Consider the following 19,546-nt stretch of genomic DNA (forward strand, 5'->3'; position numbering starts at 1 on the left):
CCCTCTCTGCCCTGTTCTTTGTTGTCTTTCTCCATGTGTCTCGGTCCAGCTTCCTGCCCCTGTTCTTCTTTCCTTCCTCTCTGTCGTGCTGCCTGTCCCAGTTTTGTCCTGCGTCTCCGTCCTCCTTTGTCAGTCTCTGCCCTGCTCCCTTCTCCCTCTATCTGCTGCCTCTCTTCTTCTCTCCCTGCTGCTTCTTTCTCCACCTGTCGGGCTCCCTGTCCCTGTCTTTCTCTCGCCATCCTGTTCCCTGCCTCAGGCGCTCTCGCTGCATCCGCTACCTGCGTGACTGAAGAAACGTTCGCAGTCTCCTTTGCCCTCCCAGCTGCGTTTGCAGTCCCTTCACAGCAGGCGAGGGGCTGTGAGGGAGCCCAGGGGAGGAGGTGCTGCGCTGCGGGGGTCGAGTGATGGCCCCCCGCTCCTGCGGCACGGCCCAGCCCTCGCCACAGCCGCCGCACGAGCTGTGGGCTCGTTGCCAGGGCCGCATGGCTGCCTGCGGGCGTCCGGCTCGGGCACCATGCTCAGCGCTGCATCCGGCGAGCAGCAGGCTGTCCTGCCGGCGGGCGCCGCCGGTAACGGCCGCGCGATGCTGCAGGGCCTGTGGGATGGGGCCGCCGTGCCCGCTGCCACTTCCCCGTGAGGAAAGGCCGCTGCTGCCCCCTGGGCACAGGGCTGGTGGGCGTGCTCTTTTCACCCGCCTGGCTCCCTGACCCCGTTTTCCTTCCACAGACCAGGACTCTGTGTCCTTTCTTTATCTGTGTCTCCCCCTCTCTGTTCTTTTCCCGGTACCTCTCTTTCTCTGCTCCTCAGTTCCTCTCCCTCACCTTATTTTTCTCTTTCTGTTCCTCTGCCCAGCTCCCCATGGCTGTGTTTTCGTTCTCCGTACCTGCTGCCCCAGCGTGGACTGCCGAGCGGTCCCAGGGAAGGGTGAGTGGACGGGCTCTGAGCCCCAGAGCAGGCGTGTTCCTCGCACTTAGATGGGTTTGCAAATAAACCCTCGCTCTGTCTCCTTTGTACTTGCTGAGCAGCGGTCAGAGAGTCCAGGGGAGCAGGTACACAGCGGGGGTAAGGGGCCATGGCTGCAGCTGCGGGCTGGTGCCGGAGGAGCCCCGGAGGGAGCCAGCGAGGCTGATGGCGATGGCCGCTCTGTGTCATGGGGCCGCAGCCCCAGGGGATGGTGCTGCTAGGGCACGCCTGCCCGAGAGTGCCGACAGCAGACGTCGGGCCCCGTCAGGGCAGCTCCCAGGGGTTTTGTGAGCTGGTGGAGAGGAAGGAGGAAGAGGGGCAGATGGCTGCCTCCGGGCACCTGGAGGCCTTCCCACCCCCTGGAAAAGTGCTCCAGCCTGCGCGCCCCATGCAGCTGCCCACAGCTCCAGCACCTGTCCCGTAGCCCCTGACCACCCCAGACCCTGCCCTCGCAGCAGCAAGCTGACCCGCGAACGTGCTTTATTGCCCCATAAGCACGGGTGCCGTTGGCAATGGTCTGGGGCAGGAGGGGGCGTCTCCAGGAGCTCCTGCAGAAGGAGGGGTTCCTGCCTGGGGAAAGGGGTGGCCGTCGCTGTGGACAACAGTTGGCCGTTCTTTGTGTCTCCCAGGGGCAGCGCTGAGGACTTGGTTGCCGGTTCCTCCCCGGGGATGTTGCTGACTGCACCTGGCTCAGGTTTGTGTCCTTATTCTCCCAGTTAAAGCGGTTCCGTTAGTTTAATTCCCTGCCCGGTCACGTTGCTGGTGCCGCAGATACCTGCAGTAGAAGAGCAGGTGTCGGCCTTTGCGGTACGGGTCGCTGTCTTTGCTCAGTGCTTTGTACCCCGTGACACGGAGGCAGGTGAGGAAACTCCCCGCTGCTCCTCCGGCCGCCCTTGTGTCTGCTGGGGGTCGCCCCAGCCCCTTTCCCAGGGGATTGCAGGAAGGGTGGTGAGCAGGGCCCCGGGTGTACGAGCCCTGGCCTCTGCACAGGGAGCCCGTTCTGCTCCGGGGCTGCTGCGGTGCGGGCGCTCCGCTGGTCTGGTCGCTGGCGGCAGCTCTTGGAGCCGGCTGGGCTGCGCGGGCGTCGGGGGTTTGCTCACGGCAAGAAGCGGAGGCGTCGGTGTGAGGGAAGAGTTTCGAGACCGGCCGAGGTTCAGCTGTAGGCATAGTAGGAAGTACCCTTTTATGCAGTTGTTTTTGTTGTTTCAGGCTGGCGGTTTTCCGCTGAGGGTTTGGGGGTGGCAAAATGGTTTAATAGCCTGCCATTTTTTTTTTTTAAATTTTAGATGCATTGCATTTTTTTGGAATTCCTGACTATGGGAGATGGAACCTTGTTTTTTTTCCCCACCGTTTTTACTGTGTGCTGTGTAAGTTGCTGATGTCTTGATCTATGCTCTTTTTTCTCTCTTAATAGGACTGATGGTGAAATTGTCCAGCGAGGGTTAGGGTGAGCATCTTGTACTCGCCTGTATACGGAGCTTGAGAGTTTCTCGAGAAGGCATCTTCCCCAGAACTTCTCAGAGAAGAGGGTCTGCGTTCTTTGCGCTGGTAACAGTCTCCAGCCAGGGTCTGTCTTCTGTCGTAGGCCCGGGCACGCGAGCCTTCCCATTACTCCGTTTCTGACTTTTTCATGACGCGCCTGATGAGACGTGTCGTAGTGCCGGTCACAGCAGTTACGTTTCCGTGTAGTTTTTCACCTGTTGTGTGTTTAGCACCGGTTTCTGTGGTTGTAAGGTGCCTGTGTTAGATCTTTCAGCCGCCGTGGTTTTTCCGTCAGCTGACCGCCGCTGTGATTCCTTGAGGGGTTCAGTGGTAAGGAGGCGGTCGGTGGTGCTTGTTCCGTGTGCGCTATACTGCACATTAATGAGGTCTCGATGCTCCGGAGGTTTATTCTTTTGCGGTAGGCGGGCGCATCGGTAGCCGCACCGAGGGTCTCGTGCTCCTCGACTCACCGGGGTACCGCCGACCGAGCGCTCCCCGTCTCGCGCGAGAAGCTCCACACACAGATCTGTCCAGCACGTCTCGTGTCCGAGAAGGTGACGAGTGGTCCAGGATGCGCTGGGGTATCCGCTGTCGAGCGGTCTGTTCTCACGGAGCCCTCTTCTGGGACGACGACTTCTCCGCGTCCTGTGGATGTTGGGTCTTGGGGCCCGGCTTCTCGCGCGTCCACCGTTGCGGTTGCGGCCGCGGCCGTATCTTTTCGTCAGGGGCCGTGGCATTTGACTTCCGGGGTGGAAGGTGCTAAGGGTCGTACGCGTAGGGCCAGGTGTTGCTTTGGCTTTGGTTTTCTGTGATGGCTGGCTGGCTGTTGTTGGAGTCTAGAGGGTATTCCTACATGGAAAGGAGATCTCCGGAACCGTTAAGCTGTTGCTCCGCAGCCGGGTGACTCGTTCGATGCCGTTTTCAGATGCAGTGAGACGAGCCGTGCACCAAAGGGTTAGAGGAGGGGCGGGGGAGCGGCCATAAGAAGGTGGGTTGGCACGCAGTGTCAGCGGGCAGATGCGGCCGATGGCTGTGTGAGCAGCTGACAGGTCTTGGTAGGTTTGTTGTATTCCAAAGGCACGAAGTAGCGAGCGAAGCAGGGTATCGGCACTGCGGGTGGCTGGGGCGAGGTGAGCTGGGACTGGTGGGCTGCAGCAGAGAAGTTACTTTTCAGGCGTTGTGTCGTTTGTGAAGTTTATAAGCATCCCTTATGGGTTGTGTTTTACAGGTGGTACCGGAGCCTCAACGCGGCAGCTGGCAGAGGTAGGGTGGGTGGGCGGCCGAGGTAGAGGAGGAGGAGAGGGGAATGGGCACGGGCAGGCTGTGGTTTCGGGCGGTATCTCAGCACGTGCCTTTTGTTTTGGCTTTCGCAGGTCACGCACGTAGCCTCGGAGGGGCGAAGCTGCGCGCCGACCAGCGGCCTGAGGAGGCGAGGCGGTTGTCAGCCGGGCCGGCGTCCAAGAGCGGAGCATCCTGCGGCAGCTCGGTCAAGCGTTTCTGTGCGTTTGTGCAGGTGTTACGCAGCTGCCTTTGGAGTTGGGTGAGCTTTTGAGGTGGTGAGCTAAGGAGCAGCAAGGAGGAGCGTGGGGCTGGTGATTTCTCCCAAGCGTGACGGTATTTCTCTGTCTGTTGCTACCTTAGGGGGGCCGCAAGCGATGACAGCTGCAGCGTCCAACACGGGAATCGGTGCGGAGCAGTTGAGCGGAAGACCACGTTCCTTTTGAGGAGGAGGGTGTTTCGAGGAGGTCTGTGGTGACCCGTGTGACAGCTACCACTGTCAGCGGTGTGTGTGGTTTTTTTTTTTTCTTTTCTGTAGGCGATGAGGAGGAACGTGGCAACTGCAGGAGTAATCAGGTTAGTTGATGTGGTTTCTGCTGAGGATGGACGCGGATCCCCAGCCCTCTGGAAGCGAAGCTGAGGGACCAGGGACCGTTGTCCTGCAGTGCGTAACTTTGATTTCAGTTGGAAAAGGGATTTTCCTGGAATGGAAATCTTTCTCCTTCAAAGAAATTGCGTTGTACGAACTGCCTGTCGGACTCTGTGTGCTTGGCTGTAGAAGTCATGAGCAGTGAGACTTTTTGCCCTCTTTTGAAAAACAAAACAACAGCAAAGTCAATTTGTTTCCAAAGACTGAAGCACAGCAAGTGTTCCAAAAGTGGATGGCGTCGCTGGTCTTTACATTCTTGGTTGCAACGGTCGAGATACGATTAAAAAATGTTCCTCTGCGTGCTTTGGTACAGCCAGAAGCCTTAGTGCATCTGCCAGTCCTGTTCGGTGGCCTTACCTGTTGCAGCCCTGGGGATTTGAATTTCTTTTTTTTTTTTTTTCTTTTTAATGAGTAAAACCATGTGGGGGATCTATTATTTCACTGATCTTTTCCTGTCATATATGAAACTCTAGAGAAAGTTAAAATTGTATAATTGGCAGAATGACTAACGCGGTTTAAACTCGCTGCCGAATCAGTACAGCATGTAATGTATGAGGTGTACTTAAGCGGTCAGGGGTTTCTCTAACTCTTTCCAAGCCAGAGGCAGCTGCATGTTACTGAGTTTCTTCCCTGTGTTTTGACAGAGCGCTCTGAAGTACTTGGTTTCTAATCATGTGACATGATAGAACAAGGTGGGGCAGGAGCAGAGTCAATTAACAACTGTGTATTTTGGAGACAGGTGTAAGCATAGATCTAGATGGGGGTGTACAGCCTTGTTCTGCAGCAGCGCTCTAAGGAAGGGCATCAAACATGAGCAAGAGCAGTTGCTTTTCTGCTAAGAAGGGGTTGGAAATCGTATCTGTTTGTCTTTCTATGGAGTGTTAAGTATTCAAATCACTCTGGTTTGTAGAGGATGTGTCTGTATTTCGGGCTGGTCTCCTTCAGTTCGACTGCTCTCCTGTCCCTCGTTCTATTGAATTCCTCTCCTTGCTTCTGTGTTGTTCTTCTAATGTGCTGAACTATGGCTGGGGCCTTTTGTTTCCCGATGTCTTGCTGTGAGTGTCCGGTGCTGCGCAGCAGCTCGCCCCCCCCCCCCAGGTTTGCCTGCCGGTGGCTCAGCACTCTCGCCCCGCGGGGCCAGCTCTGTCTCTGTCCAAGCTTTCTGCCACGGCTGTCCGGTGGGGAAAGGGGCAGTTGTTGCTCTGGGGAGCCCGTCCGGGCGTGGTCCGAGACGGGGAACGTGGCAGAGCCGAGTGCGAGCAAGAGCCATGGCACCGTCCTTTGGCGGACGCCCTGCCACCCCTCTGCTGTGCGGCAGCCGGCGTCGATGATCTGGCGGGGGGCAGGCATCGAGCATGGATTCTGTCTCGTGGGCTGTGGCAGGTGAGTGCTCGTCTGTGGGTTATGCCGGGGAGAGCCGTTGGTGTCGGTCATCCCCCACCCCTCTCCGGGTCCCCCTGTACCCCCAGTGTCAGAGAAAGACGCAGGTGCTGCTGCGCCGCTGTGACCGCACGGGGGTGCTGCGTGAAACGGCGCTTTGTGCTGCCTGCGCGTGGGGGGTGTGCGGTACTGCAGGCCGGGGTACGCGCATGCGCGCTGGCGGCCGCCCGCGGCGCGCTCTGCTACCACGATTTGACTAGGGTTGGGTACTGGGGCGTGGTACACGCGCGTGTGCGGTGACACCGATTTGTGGCGCTCTCTGCTGCCACCCTGTGACCAAAAAGCAGTACTGCAGCCCCGAAGGCGCTGCCGCGCTCCCTGCTGCCACCCTGTGACCGAAAGTCGGTACTGCAGGCCCAGCGGAGCTTTCCGCGCTCCCTGCTGCCACCCTATGACCAAAAAGCGGTTATGCAGCCCCGGCGGCGCTGCCGCGCACCCTGCTGCCACCCTGTGACCAAAAGACGGTACTGCAGCTCCGGGTGCGCGCTGCCGCGCTCTCTCCTGCTACCGCCTACAGTGAGTGGGCTACGCACCGGACGCTCTCACCTTTGTGCCCCGCGGCGGCCCCTTCCCCTGGGGATGTTTGGAAAGGCAGTGGGCGGGGCCTGGGGTAGATGAGTCCCGGGCTCTGCCCAGGGAGCTCCTTCCGTGCGAGGTGAGAGCTGTGGGATTGGGCAAGGTCCAGCAGCACCCACAGTAGAGAGAGCCCTGGGATGCAGCTTGGGCTTTTTTTTTTTATTATTTGTCAGCAGTTTCATACGGAGTGTTAAGGGGTGATGAGAGGGTTCTAAAACACACAGCTTTTTTAACTGACAGTTTTGCTGTGGTTTTGTTCTAGGTTGTCCTGGGTTACAGTGCAAAATGTGCCAAAAGAAAAAAATATTCTATTACCATCTTCAGGAGCTGTTGAGACCAGGTGGGGCGGTGCTCTCTGCCTCCCCCCCCCCCCCGGACTATCTCCTGTTACTGGGCACAACAATGCCTTATCGCCTGACTCATCGATAACTCGCTCCTGGACTATCTCCTGTTAATGGCCCATCAAGGAACTGCCTCACGACTCCCCATCCCATTGTGAGATGCTCCGCCCGGGGGGGGGGGGGGGGGCGGGGGGGAAGGAGCCAAGCAGTCCATGCCAAATAAAAACAGAGATTTTGAACACCCTAGCAGCCTTCTTCCAGTGGATTCCCAGAGGAGCTTTTCCCCCCACTGGAGTTCCAGAGGACAAGAGCTACCTACCTACCACTGGACCTTCGGAGGAAGACCAGACTCTTTTACCTGATTGCTGCTTCCACAGAACTACATCCATCGCTTCAGGAGGACTGCAGCCAGCATCTTATCGGACTGCTACTGCCACCCTAACAGGGTGTCAGGTTGTATTCCTGACTCTGTCAGTGTAAACCAGTGGGTTGTTTGTTTTTTCCCTGCCTTGTGTTATATATATATATATATATTTATATATATATATATATTAGTAAAGAACTGTTATTCCTATTCCCCATATCTTTGCCTGAACGCCCGTTAATTTCAAAATTATAATAATTTGGAGGGAAGGGGGTTGCACTTTCCATTTCAAGGGAGGCTCCTGCCTTCCTCCACAGACACCTGTCTTTCAAACCAAGACATAGGTGCACTGGATTTTCCTGGAATTCTGAACTTCCTGCAGGATGGCAACTTGTTTTTTGTGACAAGGGTTTGTGATCCCATTTCCTTTCCTAGGACTGAAGGTGAGATTATCGAGTAGCATGAGGATGTGCACCACATCTGCACCTGTCTATGCCCCCCCATACCCCTGTCTCTGCCTTCAGGTGGGGTTTTTCCCATGCCACCCCGATCTTTGTGGCCTTGACTCCCGTGTGTGTGCCTGGCCCTACTTGTCATGTCCCTGCCTCCCATGGGCCTGCCTTGCCTGCTTTTTTTCATGGTAGGGATGGACAACGACAAGAGTATATGTAAGAAGGCAGTCTTTATTAAGTTGCAAAAACCAAGATGGCTGAGATGGTGCAGCAGAAAAAGCGTACCCTTTTATAACCTTTCTTATCTGTCCACCTGTTCATGCACTAAGGCTGCTAAAATGATTCGCTCAATAGCTTTGTCCATTCACCTCCATTCACATAATGATTGGCTGGAGCTCCTACTGTATTTCTCACTGTACCTACTGTTCTCTTGCCAAGTTTCTGCTCTGTGGTATTACTTGCTCAGTCTCTTCTTGCTCAATCTCTTATAACTTCCTCAAACTTGTTTACAACATTCTTCATCCACTTCTTCTGTCTTTTCAAGGGTATACTGGAATGCTGTCAAGGTCAACTTCATCTTCCTCAATCAGGTTATCCCTGACAGATTTTTGTACCCACTTTATGGGTGTGCATAGCTCACACCCTATCCTCCCCCTGTGCACCTGCCTTCCTCCCCCCCCCCCCCGCCCCCCCACCATGGGTGTGCCTTGCACCTGCCTCCCATTACCATGTTTTGTGTCCCCCCCCCCCTTGTCCCTGCTCCATGCACCTGCCTTGCCCCCACCGCTACAAGAAGTGCTGCTCCAGATGCAAACTGTTTTAAACAAACTGTTTGCATTCCAAACTTCGCTCTGGCACTTCCTTGGGCCCAAAATGCCATCACCAGTAGATATCAGGGGGAATGAGGGGCACCCAGCAGGGACACCCTGAAGTCTCATGGTTTCCATCAGGCTTTCCCAAGGGCAGGGGTGGGTGGGAGAGTGGAAAAGCAGTATTGCTTTTTACATTTTCTTCCTACATCTCCCTCTTCAGAGCTCCTTGTCCCTGGGTGCTTGTTCTTGCCTGTGGCCCCTGTTCCTGATGGGCTCCAGGTGTGGCCAGTGGGGCTAATAACAGGGCCGGCCCTCCTGTGGGCTATAAAGGGGCTGCCTGAGGGAGCTGATAAAGGGGAACTGGTTGAGGAGGTAGCTGGAGGTACCTCCAGAATGGAATGGCTGGTCCCTGTGGTAAGGAAGGATCCCCCTGAGCTGTCCATGATGGAGCAGACCACCAGCACACGTTGCTGGCAGCTTGGTGCCTGCATCGGCTGTGTGTGTGAGCCGCTGGCCAGCCTGGCGGTGGAGGGGAGTTGAGAGAAAAGTGTTGGGGTGCTGAAGATCTGAGCTGGTGCCAGGAGCTGGGGTGAGTCACACGTTCTCCTGTGTGTGTCCCAGTCCACCTCTGCTGCCCTGCCTGCCGCTCCTTCTGCTGCCTGGGAAAGGGCTGCCCAGGGATGGGGAGGGCCAGCAATGGCTTTCTGTCCTGGCCCCTTTGCTGTGGGAGCCTGATGGACAGCCTAACACCTTCCTGACTGCACTGGGGCTTCCCCTCAAGCCAGGGGGAGAGGCAGGGCTGGAAGAAAGTGGAGGCTGAGATGGGGTGCGAAGTCAGGGAAAATGTGGAAGTCAAGATGGGGGTGGAAATGGTGTCACTTTTTACATTGTCTTTGTAAGGCTCCCTCTTTTTGTCTTCCTGACCCTATGTGTTAGTTCTTGCCTCTGTTTCTTTTCCCCTATTGCTTTACAATATTCCGCTGTCCCTTGTCTTGTCCCTGCTTTGTGGTCCTGCTGGTCCCTTTGGCCTCTCTCTCCTGCTCCTCCTCGCTCTTATGTATTCCTCCATCTCTCCCTGGGTTTTTTGCTCAGTGTCCCAGTACTCCTCTCTCTATGCTACTGTCCTGCTCCCTGTCCCTCTCCTGTTTGCAGCATCCCGTTTACTGGCTGCCTGTCCCCCACCTCTTCTCTACCTTCCTCCTGCTTTTTCCCTTCTCTCCTGCTGCGTTTGTTGTGTTTGCACATCGAGCCTTGTAGCCAGCTAAGTGCCAGGATTTGTTCTGGGCAGAGGTGAGTAAACTTTTCCTGCCTCCTCTGTGCCCCTGGATGGTATTCAAGCCCCTGGGTGCAGAGCTCGTGGCTGTGGGCAGGTGCCGGGGAGGGGGCCATGTGCTGTGGGGCTTTGCCCAGGCCCCTGTTCCTGATGGGCTCCAGCTGGGGCAGGTGTGGCCAGTGAGGCTAATGATGGGGCTGGCCCTACTTTGGGCTATGAAGGGGGCTGCCTGGGCATGCCTGCCTGCAGGAGCTGGCTGAGGAGTCAAACCAAGGGGCTTCCACAGGCAACTGTCTCCAGCTGGTCCCTGTGGCAAGGAATGATCCCTCCCACCCATCCACAACAGAGAATGCCACCATAACACAGCACCAGGACCTTGGCGCCTCTGTTGGCTGCACACGTGTGAGCTGCTGCATGTCCAGGAAACCTCGTGAGAGAAGTGCATTGAGTCACCCACCGCCTGCTCCTAAGGTCAGGCAGCTGGCACTGTGGAGGAGGAAGGGGCAGAGACAGAGAGAAAAGCCTCGGGGCGGTGAAGGTCTGCCGTTGTCACCAGGAGCCACGTGTCCCCTCGTGTGTGTCCAGGGCCATCCCTGCCCTGGTTCTCTGGATCTCTGCCTGCCTCCTTGCCTGTCCCTGCCTCTGTCTGCCTTTCAGGCTGTCTAGTTCCCCAAAGCTTTTTGCTCTTTTGCTAGCATTGCCCTGTAAAGTATCACCTTCTACCTTTCCTTTCTATGTCGTTTCCTTTCTGGCACCCCACCAGCTCTGATTTCATTCTTCCTCATTGCTTGTGAAACTGGCATTTCTAGGTCCCCTCTCTCCGTGTCTCAGTTTACCCAGTTGCCTATGATTGTGGGAAGGGTGGTGGTTGGGGCCTGGGGTAGATGAGCCCTGAGCTCTCCCAGGAAGCTCCTTCTTACGTGTGAAGCAAGAACTCTGGGACTAGGCAGGGTCCAGCAGCACCCACAGTAGAAAGTGCCCTGGGATGAAGCTTGGGGTTTTTTTTTTTCTTGTTTTTATGTCAGCAGTTTCCTAGGGGGTGTTCAGGGGTGACAGGAGGGTTTTAAAACACACAGCCTTTTTTTTAACTGATAGTTTTGGTGCTGTTTTGTTCTAGGTGCACTGGATTTTCCCGGAATTCTGAACTTCCTGCAGGATGGCAACTTGTTTTTTGTGAGGAGTGTTTGTGACCGCATTTCCCTTCCTAGGACTTGAAGGTGAGACTATCGAGCAGCCGTGAGGATGCGCACCACGTCTGCACCTGTCTATGCCCCCCCGTACCCCTGTCTCCGCCTTCAGGTGGGGTTTTTCCCATGCCACCCCCAACTCGGTGGCCTTGCTAAGGGTGGGTGTGCCTGGCCCCAAATCCACCCGGCGCCTCCCCCCCGCCGTGAGCGTGCCTTGCTGCTGTTCTTCGGCACTGGCCACTGTAGGCGTGCCCTGCTTGCCCCCCCCCCCGACCCCCCCCCCCCGTGTGCCTTTTCTGCCCTGGCACCGCCCCCCCCCCGTGGGCGTGCCCTGCTTCCCCGCGCCCCGCCCCGGCACCGTTCCCCCCGTGGGAGTGCCTTGCTGCTTTGCACCTCGCCCCAGCACCGCCCCCCCCCCATGGCCTCGCCGACAGTGGCTGTGCCCTGCCCGGCCCCCACCCCCTCCCCTTCCCGGGTTTGCCTTTGTTATTCTGCACCCCACCCCAGCACCGCCCCCCCCGGGCGTGACTTTTTTGCCCCATGCCCCACCCTCCTGTTGGCGTGCCTTGCTGCCCCCCCCCCCCCCCGGCCCCGCCCCCCCCTTGTGTCCCATCCCCACCACTTGCCCGGGGGCGGGGCCTGGGGTATATGAGCCTCGGCCTCTGCTCAGGGAGCTCATTCTGCTCTGGGGCTGCTGGCGCTGGCAGCTCCAGACCCAGCTGCCTCTGCGGGCACGGGGCTTCGGGCGCGGACAGGAGCGCAGGCGGCTGCGGCAGGGAAGAGCTGCGGCCGGGGACACCAGGCCACCCCTGTACTCCTCAGGCCCCCATCGGCTCCAGCCCCTCAGCGAGGACCAGATGTGCTCCTGGGCCTGGCCAGGCCCTGCCGGGACGCGTTCCACCCCGTCGGGCCCCCTGCCACCAGCTACGCCCAGCGCTGCTGCCTCTGCCCGGCCCCGGGGGCGCCGGGGCCAGAGGTTGTCGTCCCCAAGTGGGGTCACAGCATCTTTTGGGGGGGGTCGATGGCACCGACGCCGAGCCATCCTGCAGCCTGGCTTTGCACCGCAGGCATCTCCGTAAGCTGTCCGAGTTCCTCCCTCCCCTTCGTGCGCCCCTCAGTCCCTCCATTTCCCATCCAGGCACCAGAATCAATCTGCGTGACAAGTGGCCTTCTCAGAACCACAGGCCTTCAAAGGGCCTTCTCTCACCTGCCTAGTCCTCTCAGAAGGACACGGGCGTTGCTCTGTGTGGACTCATTTGTCTTTCCTGGCACCTCTCCTGAGGTGCCTTGTCACTTGTTTTGGTTCGAGTCGCTTCAGTGTTACTTAAGGTGCTTGGTACAGTTCCTGATGCTGTGGGGTTCTTTTCCCCGACGGTTTTTCCTTGGTTTTGGTTTTTGGTTTGGGTTCGGTTTGGTTTCAACCCTATCCTGGGGTTTTCTGTCCTTTGGGACTTATTTCTGTTGAGGGAGGCAGATGGAGAAAAGTAGGAGTCTCAGTGTCTTACAACTGCTGGTGATCTACAATATTCCCTTTGCAACCAGAGAGCTCTGAGAGGAGGATTCTTGCAGGCTGTCATTCGGCTTTGTCATTCGGTCCCGTCCAGAATGTAGCGCTGGTACAAGTTCTGCAACAGACAGGAACGGGTCTAGCCTTGTTACGCGGGCTTTCTTTTTCCTTGCAGGTCGGACTTGAGACTTGCAATGGCCTTTTCCTTCGCTAAAAAAACACGCCCCGGACTCGCCGCAGACTCGGCAGCGTCGCGGATTTCGCCGGACCGCGCCGCTGGCAGAGCCGGCGGCCGACGGGGTCGCGGGCGCTCGGCACTGCGTCGGCCGGAGGCTCCAGTTGGCGCAGCAGCGACGGTCGGGGGCGGCGCAGCTGGACAGCCGGAGGTTTGGTGTCGCGGCGTATCTGCTGTGCGCGGGTTCGCTTCCCCGGGATTTTGGGCTGCTCTGGAAAAACGGGTGGCGGAGCCGGAGAGAAGAGCGGGCGGTGGCTACAGGCCGAGTCGCCGCTCGGGGAGGTTGCGCTCCGCGGAGCTTCAAGCTTTGGAGACGGAGTGCAAAACCGTCGAGCGTCCCAAGTAGACCGCAGCAGGCGTCCTGGCTCCGGTCGCGTCGAGGCGCTCCGGTGGTTTTTCCTGGGGAATTCCAAAGTGGTCAGTTTCTATTAGTTTAATTTTTACCGCTCGTTTACGTCAAAACGTTTAAAATAAAAATGTCCGTCACAGTAACCAGAATAGTCTTTGGGAGCAAATACTGCCCGTCGTCCGCTCTAGCTATTGCTTCCCGCTTTGCAGACAGTACTTACTCCCCATTGATGTAATCAAAGGGCAAGCAGCAGAATATCAACAACAGAGCACTAACTGGAAGTAATAGCTGTAGCGAAACAACTCTAACAGGAAAAGAAAAAAATCACGCGTCCTAGTTAATCCACTTCGTGGTAAAGTCACAAAATATTAGAGCGCGCCTAAAGAGAAGAAATATTACCTAGGGTTGAGTAATGACTAAATTTAGTGGCAGATGTTACTTAATGAACCGGGCAGTAATGATTCCCGGTCCGTACTGCAATTCAAAAAATGAATAGTTTAGAGACCCTCTTGAAGTGATAAAGACAGAAAACTAATTGGGAGTCGTTAACAGCTCCATTTAAACATAACCACTGCTAAACCAATTGAACTGGAAACTAATTGGGAGGCTCTAACGCTTAAACGATCACACCGCTGTAAGCAAGCTGGGAGGCAACAGTGACTCCTGCTTAGAACCAAAAGAGTAATCGAAGCTTTAGATTTTTAGATAAAGAGAAATAAAAAAAGGAATCGTTCAATAACGGCTACGTTTAAACGTAGGTACTAAAAGAATTCCCGGGCGGTGGTGAACTAACATAACGCTAAAAGATTTAGATTTAAAATAAAAGGAAAATTAGAAAACCAACAGGGAGTCACGACTGCCAAAATTTAAACATAGCCGTTGGGGGGGGGAGGAGGGGACGGGTACCAATTCCTTCCAAGTAGAGCTAAAAGAAAAAACCGACGCCCATTAAATCCGACGAACAAAAACTTAGATTTCATTTTAGAAACAGATCGAATGCTAACTGGGCATCATGAATGCCCGTTTAACAATACTAGCCATCTTAAACTGATGCATTAAAGATACCCCCGCAGCACCATCAGATGAAAATTTTCTCCTTGGGAAGCAGAAATAGAATACCAATTGGGAGCAGTTTAGGGTAACGGTCGTCGTGAACGTACCCCTAATTTGAGTCCTAATTCACAATCCGAAACCGTGATTTCCAACGGTAATGAACCTTTTCCTCTTGTGTCAGTCGGGTGCCTGCGCTTTGCTCCTGCTCCCTTCAGCAGCGGTACACGGAGTGCTCGCTGGCTGTGAGCCGTTCGTTCAGCGGCTTTTTGTACCAGTCAACTCTTCAATCGGGCCATTTAAATAACAGACTATTCTCTCAAATTCCAGCTCAAACGCGTGGCACGAATTAACGGCGCCCGAGGACCACGCCATTTACTAGTGCCGCCCCGGAGCTGAGCCTGCTTATTGTGAGGCTCTTCTCGCAAGAGCCCCTCACGCACGCCCGCAGGTCCCGTCACCGGTGCTCCGCGCCGGCCTAACCGCGGACCGGCAGGGCGGGCGGAGAAACTGCCCGGAAGCCGTGGAGAGCGAGACGGATTTGAGAGCGAGACGGATTCAACAGCGATTCCTGCCGAAACACGCAAGGAACGCAGCTCTGCACGGCGGGGCGGCGGCCTGTCCCCTCCTGCCCGCGCGGCCCCATCCCCGCCGTGGGCAGCCTCAGCCTTCAGAAGATGGCGGCGCCATACCCCCCCCCCCGCCCCCCTCCAAGCACCGGCCGCAGCTCCGGAGAGAAACGACGCGGATGCGGCCCCGAGACAGCGGCGCCGCCACCGCGGCCGCCGTCGGCACTCGTTTCGCGGGGGACTCACCGGCTCCTCCGGGGCTCCGGCAGGCTCCCGCCGCTTCCCCGCGGTCCTCCATGATGCCGGAAGTGCCCCTCAGTCCTCCGAACTTGCGCTCTATGGGCCCGCAGTCCTCCAGGATGCCCAAGTGCCGGTTCGGTGCGGGGGGCCCTGGAGTAGATGAGCCCCGGGCTCTGCCCAGGGAGCTCCTTCTGGGCGAGGCGAGAGCTGTGGGACTGGGCAGGGTCCAGCGGCACCCACAGGAGAGAGCGCCCTGGCTGGGATGCAGCTTGGGTTTTGGGGTTTTTTTGGTTTGTTTTTTTTTTTTTTACGTCAGCAGTTTCCTAGGGGGTGTTCAGGGGTGACAGGAGGGTTTTAAAACACACAGCCTTTTTTTTAACTGATAGTTTTGGTGCTGTTTTGTTCTAGGTGCACTGGATTTTCCCGGAATTCTGAACTTCCTGCAGGATGGCAACTTGTTTTTTGCGAGGAGTGTTTGTGACCGCATTTCCCTTCCTCGGACTTGAAGGTGAGAATATCGAGCAGCCGTTAGGATGCGCACGTCTGCACCTGTCTATGCCCCCCCATACCCCTGTCTCTGCCTTCAGGTGGGGTTTTTCCCATGCCACCCCCAACTCGGTGGCCTTGCTAAGGGTGGGTGTGCCTGGCCCCAAATCCACCCGGCGCCTCCCCCCCGCCGTGAGCGTGCCTTGCTGCTGTTCTTCGGCACTGGCCACTGTAGGCGTGCCCTGCTTGCCCCCCCCCCGACCCCCCCCCCCGGTGTGCCTTTTCTGCCCCGGCACCACCCCCCCTGTGGGCGTGCCCTGCTTCCCCGCGCCCCGCCCCGTCACTGATCCCCCCCCGGGTGGGTGTGCCTTGCTTTTCCGCGCCCCGCCCCGTCACCGCCCCCCCGTGGGCGTGCCCTGCTTCCCCGCGCCCCGCCCCGGCACCGCTCCCCCCGTGGGAGTGCCTTGCTGCTTTGCACCTCGCCCCAGCACCGCCCCCCCCATGGCCTCGCCGACAGTGGCCGTGCCCTGCCCGGCCCCCACCCCCTTCCCCTTCCCGGGTTTGCCTTTGTTATTCTGCACCCCACCCCAGCACCGCCCCCCCCCCGGGCGTGACTTTTTTGCCCCATGCCCCACCCTCCCGTTGGCGTGCCTTGCTGCCCACCCCCCCCCCCCCTCACCGGCACCGCCCCCCCTTGTGTCCCATCCCCACCACTTGCCCGGGGGCGGGGCCTGGGGTATATGAGCCTCGGCCTCTGCTCAGGGAGCTCATTCTGCTCTGGGGCTGCTGGCGCTGGCAGCTCCAGACCCAGCTGCCTCTGCGGGCATGGGGCTTCGGGCGCGGACAGGAGCGCAGGCGGCTGCGGCAGGGAAGAGCTGCGGCCGGGGACACCAGGCCACCCCTGTACTCCTCAGGCCCCTATCGGCTCCAGCCCCTCAGCGAGGACCAGATGTGCTCCTGGGCCTGGCCAGGCCCTGCCGGGACGCGTTCCCCCCCGTCGGGCCCCCTGCCACCAGCTACGCCCAGCGCTGCTGCCTCTGCCCGGCCCCGGGGGCGCCGGGGCCAGAGGTTGTCGTCCCCAAGTGGGGTCACAGCATCTTTTGGGGGGGGTCGATGGCACCGACGCCGAGCCATCCTGCAGCCCGGCTTTGCACCGCAGGCATCTCCGTAAGCTGTCCGAGTTCCTCCCTCCCCTTCGTGCGCCCCTCAGTCCCCTCCATTTCCCATCCAGGCACCAGAATCAATCTGCGTGACAAGCGGCCTTCTCAGAACGACAGGCCTTCAAAGGGCCTTCTCTCACCTGCCTAGTCCTCTCAGAAGGACACGGGCGTTGCTCTGTGTGGACTCATTTGTCTTTCCTGGCACCTCTCCTGAGGTGCTTTGTCACTTGTTTTGGTTCGAGTCGCTTCAGTGTTACTTAAGGTGCTTGGTACAGTTCCTGATGCTTTGGGGTTCTTTTCCCCGACGGTTTTTCCTTGGTTTTGGTTTTTGGTTTGGGTTCCGTTTGATTTCAACCCGATCCTGGGGTTTTCTGTCCTTTGGGACTTATTTCTGTTGAGGGAGGCAGATGGAGAAAAGTAGGAGTCTCAGTGTCTTACAACTGCTGGTGATCTACAATATTCCCTTTGCAACCAGAGAGCTCTGAGAGGAGGATTCTTGCAGGCTGTCATTCGGCTTTGTCATTCGGTCCCGTCCAGAATGTAGCGCTGGTACAAGTTCTGCAACAGACAGGAACGGGTCTAGCCTTGTTACGCGGGCTTTCTTTTTCCTTGCAGGTCGGACTTGAGACTTGCAATGGCCTTTTCCTTCGCTAAAAAAACACGCCCCGGACTCGCCGCAGACTCGGCAGCGTCGCGGATTTCGCCGGACCGCGCCGCTGGCAGAGCCGGCGGCCGACGGGGTCGCGGGCGCTCGGCACTGCGTCGGCCGGAGGCTCCCGTTGGCGCAGCAGCGACGGTCGGGGGCGGCGCAGCTGGACAGCCGGAGGTTTGGTGTCGCGGCATATCTGCTGTGCGCAGGTTCGCTTCCCCGGGATTTTGGGCTGCTCTGGAAAAACGGGTGGCGGAGCCGGAGAGAAGAGCGGGCGGTGGCTACAGGCCGAGTCGCCGCTCGGGGAGGTTGCGCTCCGCGGAGCTTCAAGCTTTGGAGACGGAGTGCAAAACCGTCGAGCGTCCCAAGTGGACCGCGGCAGGCGTCCTGGCTCCGGTCGCGTCGAGGCGCTCCGGTGGTTTTTCCTGGGGAATTCCAAAGTGGTCAGTTTCTATTAGTTTAATTTTTACCGCTCGTTTACGTCAAAACGTTTAAAATAAAAATGTCCGTCACAGTAACCAGAATAGTCTTTGGGAGCAAATACTGCCCGTCGTCCGCTCTAGCTATTGCTTCCCGCTTTGCAGACAGTACTTACTCCCCATTGATGTAATCAAAGGGCAAGCAGCAGAATATCAACAACAGAGCACTAACTGGAAGTAATAGCTGTAGCGAAACAACTCTAACAGGAAAAGAAAAAAATCACGCGTCCTAGTTAATCCACTTCGTGGTAAAGTCACAAAATATTAGAGCGCGCCTAAAGAGAAGAAATATTACCTAGGGTTGAGTAATGACTAAATTTAGTGGCAGATGTTACTTAATGAACCGGGCAGTAATGATTCCCGGTCCGTATTGCAATTCAAAAAATGAATAGTTTAGAGACCCTCTTGAAGTGATAAAGACAGAAAACTAATTGGGAGTCGTTAACAGCTCCATTTAAACATAACCACTGCTAAACCAATTGAACTGGAAACTAATTGGGAGGCTCTAACGCTTAAACGATCACACCGCTGTAAGCAAGCTGGGAGGCAACAGTGACTCCTGCTTAGAACCAAAAGAGTAATCGAAGCTTTAGATCTTTAGATAAAGAGAAATAAAAAAAGGAATCGTTCAATAACGGCTACGTTTAAACGTAGGTACTAAAAGAATTCCCGGGCGGTGGTGAACTAACATAACGCTAAAAGATTTAGATTTAAAATAAAAGGAAGATTAGAAAACCAACAGGGAGTCACGACTGCCAAAATTTAAACATAGCCGTTGGGGGGGGAGGAGGGGACGGGTACCATTTCCTTCCAAGTAGAGCTAAAAGAAAAAACCGACGCCCATTAAATCCGACGAACAAAAACTTAGATTTCATTTTAGAAACAGATCGAACGCTAACTGGGCATCATGAATGCCCGTTTAACAATACTAGCCATCTTAAACTGATGCATTAAAGATACCCCCGCAGCACCATCAGGTGAAAATTTTCTCCTTGGGAAGCAGAAATAGAATACCAATTGGGAGCAGTTTAGGGTAACGGTCGTCGTGAACGTACCCCTAATTCGAGTCCTAATTCACAATCCGAAACCGTGATTTCCAACGGTAATGAACCTTTTCCTCTTGTGTCAGTCGGGTGCCTGCGCTTTGCTCCTGCTCCCTTCAGCAGCGGTACACGGAGCGCTCGCCGGCTGTGAGCCGTTCGTTCACCGGCTTTTTGTACCAGTCAACTCTTCAATCGGGCCGTTTAAATAACAGACTATTCTCTCAAATTCCAGCTCAAACGCGTGGCACGAATTAACGGCGCCCGAGGACCACGCCATTTACTAGTGCCGCCCCGGAGCTGAGCCTGCTTATTGTGAGGCTCTTCTCGCAAGAGCCCCTCACGCACGCACGCCCGCACGCCCGCAGGTCCCGTCACCGGTGCTCCGCGCCGGCCTAACCGCGGACCGGCAGGGCGGGCGGAGAAACTGCCCGGAAGCCGTGGAGAGCGAGACGGATTCGAGAGCGAGACGGATTCAACAGCGATTCCTGCCGAAACACGCAAGGAACGCAGCTCTGCACGGCGGGGCGGCGGCCTGTCCCCTCCTGCCCGCGCGGCCCCATCCCCGCCGCGGGCAGCCTTAGCCTTCAGAAGATGGCGGCGCCATACCCCCCCCCCCCCCCGCCCCCCTCCAAGCACCGGCCGCAGCTCCGGAGAGAAACGACGCGGATGCGGCCCCGAGACAGCGGCGCCGCCACCGCGGCCGCCGTCGGCACTCGTTTCGCGGGGGACTCACCGGCTCCTCCGGGGCTCCGGCAGGCTCCCGCCGCTTCCCCGCGGTCCTCCATGATGCCGGAAGTGCCCCTCAGTCCTCCGAACTTGCGCTCTATGGGCCTGCAGTCCTCCAGGATGCCCAAGTGCCGGTTCGGTGCGGGGGGCCCTGGAGTAGATGAGCCCCGGGCTCTGCCCAGGGAGCTCCTTCTGGGCGAGGCGAGAGCTGTGGGACTGGGCAGGGTCCAGCGGCA

The sequence above is a fragment of the Leptosomus discolor genome, chromosome 23 (assembly GCF_034619465.1).
Source record: "Leptosomus discolor isolate bLepDis1 chromosome 23, bLepDis1.hap2, whole genome shotgun sequence".
NCBI lineage: Eukaryota > Metazoa > Chordata > Aves > Leptosomiformes > Leptosomidae > Leptosomus > Leptosomus discolor.